Source organism: Oncorhynchus mykiss, chromosome 13, assembly GCF_013265735.2.
Source record: "Oncorhynchus mykiss isolate Arlee chromosome 13, USDA_OmykA_1.1, whole genome shotgun sequence".
Classification (NCBI taxonomy): Eukaryota; Metazoa; Chordata; class Actinopteri; order Salmoniformes; family Salmonidae; genus Oncorhynchus; species Oncorhynchus mykiss.
This window is the reverse complement of record NC_048577.1, coordinates 33,577,395-33,586,533: the sequence shown is the minus strand read 5'-3', so window position 1 is coordinate 33,586,533 and position 9,139 is coordinate 33,577,395.

Here is a 9,139-nt window from a genome sequence, read left to right as displayed (position 1 = left end):
TTCGTTGTTGGCATTTCCTGCCTAAATTTGCTCACTTTGCCAATGAAGAAACCATTAAAATAATTGACCAAATCAAATAGTTTTGTGATGAATCTGATTCGATGAAATATGAAGTTGAATGTGTCTTTCTGGAAGCGAAAGAAACGCACACCAATTTAGGCGAGGTGTTGGCTAGCGGAGTGGAACACTTGAAAAAAATAAAGGAGTGCCGCACACTAGGGGCTCAGATGCATCAATATTTATATAGGTTTCGACAGACAAGCTGTCTTCATCAGGGTATAACGACAAACACTGCGGGATGACTAATTTATATAGTGTCAAAAGACACAGATAGGCAGTGTTGCCAACTCCTCAGTAAGGAAAGTAGCTATTTATTTTTATTTAAAAAATAAATAAAATTGTTGGCAGATTCATTTTATTTTTAAGGTATTTTATTTTATTTTATTCAATATGCAGATCAACAATTTACAGTCTTACATCAAAACATTACATCAAAACAGAACGCAGGTATTAATGAGAAAATACTGGAACAAACAACAAATATTTAAATAAAACAAACAATTCTAGTGCAATTGTAATTACTCTGAGAAAATCTTATTGTAATGATTTAGGAAGATGTTATTCTTGTTATTGTTTACTAGGGTTAATGTTTTAATAAAATAGTTAAATTCAATCCAAAAAATGTGTAATTTTGGTATAGAATTTTGGAATATTTGTTTGTGTATGAAGTATTTGGCAACAAGAATTTTAAAAAATCACATTCATTTCAGTGGTCTTGTTATCATTGCAATAGTAACATATATCTTTCATGTCAAAAACATAGTTAGCGTTCATAATGGTAAATAAGTATTTTGCAAGGTTTTCCCAAAATGACACAAAGTTACATTCAAAGAACAAACGTTTTCACAGAAAACGAAGATATCATCAATAGCCACAAATTTGGATATTATAGAATTACATGGATATATCTTGTGTAACATTTTGAAGTGCACTTCCTTAACTTTGTTTGGTATACAATGTTTTTAAGGCCTTAACCATGCATTTTTCCAGGCAATGTCAGGAATAAGCATGTTCCAGAAAAACTTTCCTCTCGGTGTGAGTTGGTTTTGTGAATGAAGAATTTGTCTTATATATTTATTACCTCAAGATCTCTCAAGTAAGCCGACACTTTCCAATCTGAGTTCTGGATAAACTTTGTGATCATTACCAAAACCAAGATGAGTTTTCTTTCGTGTAGTAGACCACTGGGAACAGCTTTGATCACAGAAATAAACTCTCTGAAAGGTATTGGAAACTCTTTCAATGTTATAAATTGTTCATATGTGAGAATATTACCCTTGTTGTCGAAAACATCAAGAACAAAGTCAATATTCCTCTCATGCCAGCTGGGGTAGAACAATGACTTATTCCTTACAGTTATGTCTGAATTATTCCACAAAGGAGCTTTATGTGGGAAAATAATGTGCAGGAAACATATTTTCCAGGTCATTAAAGCTTGTTGGTGAAACCTAGCCAATTTAGCAGGTATGGAAAGTAGCTATTGGCTGTCCTAAAATTCGCTAAAGGCGTCATCGGCCAATTTGCATAATTGACCATGTGAATGTAATTGTGATGGACGCTGCAGGAGAGAAGAATAACGTCTTGGGAGAGACAAAAAGTGAGTAAAAAAAACACCCTAAATCTATTTAGAATTACAAATGAACTTTCTTCTGTCGATTCTTGTTTTTTTAATGTCACAATTCCAACCCTCCTCTTTTATCCGGGCTTGGGACCGGCAAAAATTACCCAAAATCGACACTCTGCCGGAGTTACTTCGGTTTTTATTTAAATTTTTTGGTTTATTTTTCTTAATTTGTTTTGGTTTTGAACCTTATGGTCCACTTAGGAGCCTACAACAAGTCACAGTAAAACATTAACATTTTTAACCATAACATTTTTTTTTACATATACAATCTAAAAAGACAATAGAAACAAACTGTCAATGGCAATGTGAGAAAATTATGGTAACTAGTCTGACCCTAATCAGGGTTAATTGTAAAAAATAAATAATAATGTAATGTAAGCCAGGGCGGGATCAGCCAGCGGCGGCTTCCCGCATGCGCGATTCATTTCCAGTCTGGACGCAGAGGGCTGAACATCTCCTGCTCTGACTGCAGCGCGAATACTGGGCGGCTGAGAGTGCTTTGGGACGAGGGTGGGCACCCGCTGCTCGTTGAGATGAGTAAGAACAATAAGTGTTTTCACGTCAGAGTCTCCAATAACACCAGAAAAAGTAGCTAGATTTGTCGCTACTCGCTTTTTGTTCTGTTTTTTTTTTTTTTGTCGCTAGAGGGGTCTGAATACTCGCTAAATATAGCGACTAAGTCGCTAAATTGGCAACACTGCACACCGATGCCTGTAATCATGGCCGGGTGTGGCCTGATATCATTGTTTAATTATCATATATTAAAATAGCATACAAATAACATAAATGGATAGCGTACGATCATAGATACCCTTTGGCTGCATAGGCCTACAAACATTTACAATAGCAAAATCACAAGAATGGCTTCAGATCAAAGTCTACGTTGAGACCGAAGGGAGCAAGGGCAGCCTCTCGTTTAAACAATACATTGTCGAGGTCACCCCCTCTCCTGGGGAGGGTGACATGTTCGAGGCCAATATAACGTAGAGACGAAATCGAGTCGTTTTCTTCCAAAAAGTGGGCAGCAACTGGGTGTCGAGTTTTTGTACCTAATGATGCTCCGAGATACGTACTTTTTTAATTCGCGCTTTGTATTACCCAGATCATTTTTACCACAAGGACAAGTTATAAGATACATAACTGTCTAAGTGGAGCCCGTGATAACTCCTTTTGATTGGGATCTGTTTCCCTGTTTGGGGGTGTTTTTAAAGGATCTACATTTATAAGTGCCATTGCATTGAGCACAGCAATTACATTTGTAGTTTCCATCCAGTCGGGGAGCAAATAGACGTTGTGCAGGGATATCTTGGTGGTAAATCAGAGTTTACCAATTGATTTCTGAGGTGTCTGCCCCGCGAGAATACGACCAAGGGAAAGTATCGGAAATGTGTTTTCGAACCATCATCGGTTCTTTGAATGTGCCAATGTTTGAACAATTCCCTTAATTTGTTCAGAGCACTTTGAATAGCGGGTAGTTAGAACGCAAGAATGCTTATTTTTGCTGGAATCACCTTGAAAAAGGTCATGTTTTGAATTTTCGCAATGGCAGTATTTCTGACCATTTTTGTACCCCCTCCATGAATTGTCTTTGCATCTCAGCCATATTTCTCAGCCATATTTCTGTCCAATTCTTTTGACTCGACAGAATTGGCTGTAGGGCACACTATTTTTCAAGGGAAGTGGGTGACAACTGTCAGCCCTCAACAAACTGTTACAATCAGTAGGTTTCCTGTAAAGATCAGTGTATAGAACATTATCTTCACACAAGATCAGAAGATCAAGGAAACTGATTTGACGTGTATCAGATTGCATAGTAAATATCAGATGCTCAAAACAGGAGTTAAGAAAAGCAAAGAACACCTGGAGCTGTTTTGCATCACCCCTCCATTGAACAAAAATATCATCAATATAACGTTTCCAAATAATGTTAGGCAAGAAAACATTTGAGAGGATTGAAAATGGACTGTTTCTCTATGTAACCCACATACAAATTAGCGTAGTTAAAAGCCATTGGGGGATCCCATAGCAGTACCCTTCGTCTGAATAAAGAAATAATTTAGAAACATGAAGTAGTTGTGTGTGAGTACTATTTAGACCAATGCTATAATGGATGCACTGGAAGGTAGTTCATTAGGATCACGTTGCAGAAGAAAATGTTCCATAGCTTCAATACCGCCCTCGTGTGGAATATTTGTATAACGACTCAACATCATAAGCAACTAACAAAGTATTCTCAGGACACTTCTGGTGTCCTTTACAAAGGAGTGGAGCCGTTTTGCGAGTGGTCTCATAAAAAAAGTCAATAGAGGGGCTGTTAATGCATCAATGCCTGCTACAATAGTGCACCCTGGAGGTTTTATAACACTCTCCCCATCTTTACAACCAATTCGTCTATAGGTTTTGAACATGACAGTTTACAGTCTAGGGTAACGCCTAGTAATTTAGTCTCCTCAACTTGTTCAACAGCCACACCATTGTTTACCATATTCAGCCGAGGTCTAGAACTTAGGGAATGATTTGTACCAAATACAATGCACTTCGTTTTAGAGATGTTCGGGACCAGTTTATTACTGGCCACCCATTCCAAAGCAGAGTGCAACTCTTTGTTAAGGGTTTCAGTGACTTCATTAGCTGTGGTTGCTGATGCGTGTCTGGTTGAATCATCAGCATACATGGACACACATGCTTTGTTTAATGCCAGTGGCAGGTCATTGGTACGCCAAACTTTACATGTTTGACATTAGAGAAGCTTCCATTAAAGAAAGATAGATCTGAATCCACGATATGGTAGAGGTTGAAAAGCCATAAAATATATGTGTATATATATATTTTTAACAACAGGTTATGGTCAATAATATCAAAGGCTGCACGGAAATCTTGCAGTACAGCTCCCTCAATCTTCTTATCAATTTCTTTCAACAGTTGGAATTGGCTAAACTTTGATCGTTGAGGTAGTAAATGAATGATAGGAAATGAAAGGGACTGGGTTCTATGTCGGAAGTTAATGGTTCCCTGAAGAAAGACGGGTTGTTCCGGAATGTGTTGTTGTGGGGGGGATGAGAGGAGAGCAACGTGTCCATCTGTTTCCCGGACCACATCTGTGTATTAGATGGAGGAGGGGAAGGTGAGGACAGATTCTCTTAAGGGAATAATAAAGGTTTATTATTCTGTTACATTTTATGGCTCCACACAAAGATAATAAAGAGGGTAAGGTTTGGAGAGGAGTGTTTTAAGTAGGATTTGTATATAACTGATGAGATGTATATCTTTTTTTGCTGTCTGATTACAGCTGTACAGAACCTTTGGGAAGACTTCAACTTGGTTAAAGCTTCTCTAATGTCCGTGAGTCATTTACTCTGAAAAATAAGAACCTAACACAACAAATCGTCATTTGTGTCAGTGCAGTACATGTTGAGTACCCTTCTCTTTAAGCATGCTGAATGTCTGTTGTTAATTTGTTTACAGATAAATAGCATTGTATTTGGTGAAACACCATTTTTTTCCAACAGTTTGCTAAGAGCTGGCAGCAAGCTTATAAATATGCTGTTAGAATCAATAAAAGCTGCTTTACAAATCTTGGGTAATGGAATTACTTTGTCTTCCTTCCAGGCCTGAGGCGAAATACTTCCTTCTAGGCTCAGATTAAAGATACGACAAATAGGAGTGGCTATAGAGTCAGCTACCATCCTCAGTAGCTTTCCATCTAGGTTGTCAATGCCAGGAGGTTTGTCATTATTGATCGATAACAATACATTTTCCACCTCTCCCACACTAACTTTACAAAGTTTAAAGTTGCAATGCTTTTCTATCGTTATTAGCTTTTTTTTTAATGCATGAATACGATGGCTCACTGTTCCTTGTTGGCATTTCCTGCCTAAGTTTGCCCACTTTGCCAATGAAGTAACGATTAAAATAATTGGCAAAATCAAATAGTTTTGTAATGATTCGATGACATATGGAGTTGAATTTGTCTCTCTGCCCATAATTTCATTTGAAGTACTCCGTTTTTTTTCATAATTCAGTTTCTTCTTGTTGAGTTTAGTCACATAATTTCACAATTTGCAGTAAGTCAGCCAGTCAGATGTGCAGCCAGACTTATTATCCGCTCCTTTTGCAACATCTCTTTCAACCATACAGTTTTTAAATTCCTCATCAATCCACGGAGCCTTAACAGTTCTAACAGTCAGTTTCTTAACGGGTGCATGTTTATCACTAATTGGAAGAAGCAATTTCATAAATTCATCAAGTGCAGGATATTAATCACATCAGACCAACAAACATTTTGAACATATGGTGGGGAAATTACTATATTGTTATTGCATCAAATGGTTGTTTTATGCAACAGAATGTAGTGGTTCTCAGTCCTGGGGACCCAAAAGGTTGCACGTTTTTGCCCTAGCACTAGAAACCTGAGTCAAATCATCAGAGCCTTTTGATGAGATGATCATTTGAATCAGCTGTGTACAGTCGTGGCCCAAAGTTTTGAATGACACATATTAATTTTCAGTCTGCTGCCTCAGTTTGTATGATGGAAATGTGCAAATACTCCAGAATGTTATGAAGAGTGATCAGATGAATTGCGAAGTCCCTCTATGCCATGCAAATGAACTGAATCCCCCCCCCCCAAAAAAACAAAACAATTTCCACTGCATTTCAGCCCTGCCACAAAAGGACCAACTGACATCATGTCAGTGATTCTCTCGTTAACACAGGTTTGAGTGTTGACAAGGTTGGAGATCACTCTGTCATGCTGATGGAGTTTGAATAACAGACTGGAAGCTTCGAAAGGAGGGTGGTGCTTGGAATCATTGTTCTTCCTCTGTCAATCATGGTTAACTGCAAGGAAACACGTGCCGTCATCATTACTTTGCACAAAAGGGCTTCACAGGCAAGGATATTGCTGCCAGTAAGATTGCACCTAAATCAACCATTTATCGGATCATCAAGAACTTCAAGGAGAGCAGTTCAATTGTTGTGAAGGTGGCTTCAGGGAGCCGAAGAAAGTCCAGCAAGCACCAGGACTGTCTCCTAAAGTTGATTCAGCTGCGGGATCGGGGCACCATCAGTACAGAGCTTGCTCGGGAATGGCAGCAGACAGGTGTGAGTGCATCTGCACTCACAGTGAGGCGAAGACTTTTGGAGGATGGCCTGGTGTCAAGAAGGGCAGCAAAGAAGCCACTTCTCTCCAGGAAAAACATCAGGGACAGACTGATATTCTGCAAAGGGTACAGGGATTGGAATGCTGAGGACTGGGGTAATGTCATTTTTTTCTGATGAAACCCCTTTCCGATTGTTTGGGGCATCTGGGAAAAAAGCTTGTCCGGAGAAGACAAGGTGAGCGCTACCATCAGTCCTGTGTCATGCCAACAGTAAAGCATCCTGAGACCATTCATTCATTCTCAGCCAAGGGAGTGGGCTCAATCACGTTTTTGCCTAAGAACACAGCCATAAATAAAGAATGGTACCAACACATTCTCCGAGAGCAACTTCTCCCAACCACCCAGGAACAGTTTGGTGACGAACAATACCTTTTCCAGCATGATGGAGCACCTTGTCATAAGGCAAAAGTGATAACTAAGTGGCACGGGGAACAAAACATCGATATTTTGGGTCCATGGCCAGGAAACTCCCCAGACCTTAATCCCATTGAGAACTTGTGATCAATCCTCAAGAGGCGGGTGGACAAACAAAAACCCACAAATTCTGCCAAACTCCAAGCATTGATTATGCAAGAATGGGCTGCCATCAGTCAGGATGTGGCCCAGTTAGTTGACAGCATGCCAGGGCGGATTGCAGAGATCTTGAAAAAGAAGGGTAAACTCTGCAAGTATTGACTCTTTGCATCAACTTCATGTAATTGAAAATGCCTTTGACACTTATGAAATGCTTGTACTTATACTTTAGTAACATCTGACAAATATCTAAAGACACTGAAGCAGCACACTTTGTGGAAATTAATATTTGTATCATTCTCAAAACTTTTGGTCACGACTGTAGTGCTAGGGCAAAAACAAAAATGTGCACTCCTTCGGGTCCCCGGGACCAGGATCGAGAACCAGTGGAATAGGGTTCTTAGAACTCTATTGTGTCTGTGTGAACTGAGAGAAGCTTCTAAGCTTGAACTCTAGCAACTTATTTATGATGGTCTTGTCCTCTCTCGGAGCCCACATTCCATAGACAGTTGGTGTTTGTGTAATGGCAGGTACCAGGGTGTAGATGGCTTGGGTATGGATAATGATGTTTCCACACAATGGGAACAGTCTTTACAGCAGATACTGTCTGCTATAAATGATTAATTTCTTTCATATGAATCCTAACCTTTTTGACCCATTCCACACATCTGTCATGTAGACTAAGGTGGTGTATCTTTGCTATAAAATATATTTGTATTCTTTGTGTTAGGGCTCTCAACCCAACAGTCAAGTGTTGTCGACCAGCCATTGTTATTGCAGATCATTCACTTGTGTGTGGTGTGACCTGCTTTCCTTTAATACGTTTTGAATAAAGTAATATCCTGATTGGTGATATCTTGTCTCCTCATTATCGATTAGAATTTCCACAACAAACATCATCCACATAAGAGTTACAGCAAAATATTTTGTATGTTATCTTATACACTATTTTAGGCCCAGCTTTTGGAACTTAGGCTTTCCTGGATATAGCCACTATATTGTGATCACTGCATCCAATGTGTATGGATACAGCTTTAGTTCAACAGTATTAGGAAAAAATGTGATCGATACATGTGGATAATCTTGTTCCCATATCATGGATTCAGAGCTGTCTATCTAATAGAACTCAAAGGTGTTCTTTTAATGGAATCTTCTCTAATGCTCAGTCCCCTCCTGTACTCCCTGTTCACCCACGACTGCATGGCCAGGCACAACTCCAACACCATCATTAAGTTTGCAGATGACACAACACCTGATCAACGACGAGACAGCCTATAGGGAGGAGGTCAGAGACCTGACCGGGTGGTGCCAGAATAACAACCTATCCCTCAACGTAACCAAGACCAATGAGAAGATTGTGGACTACAGGAAAAGGAGGACCGAGCATGCCCCCATTCTCATCGATGGGGCTATAATGGAACAGGTTGAGAGCTTCAAGTTCCTTGGTGTCCACATCAACAACAAACTAGACTGGTCCAAACACACCAAGACAGTTGTGAAGAGGGCATGACAAAGCCTCAGGAAACTTTTGGCATGGGTCCTGAGATCCTCAAATGGTTCTACAGCTGCAACATCAAGAGCATATTGATTGGTTTCATCACAGCCTGGTACGGCAATTGCTCGGCCTCTGACGGCAAGGGACTACATAGGGTAGTGCGTACGGCCCATGTACATCACCGGGGCTAAGCTGCCTGCCATCCAGGACCTCGACACCAGGCGGTGTCAGAGGAAGGCCCTAAAAATTGTCAAAGACCCCAGCCACCCCAGTCAGACTGTTCTGTCT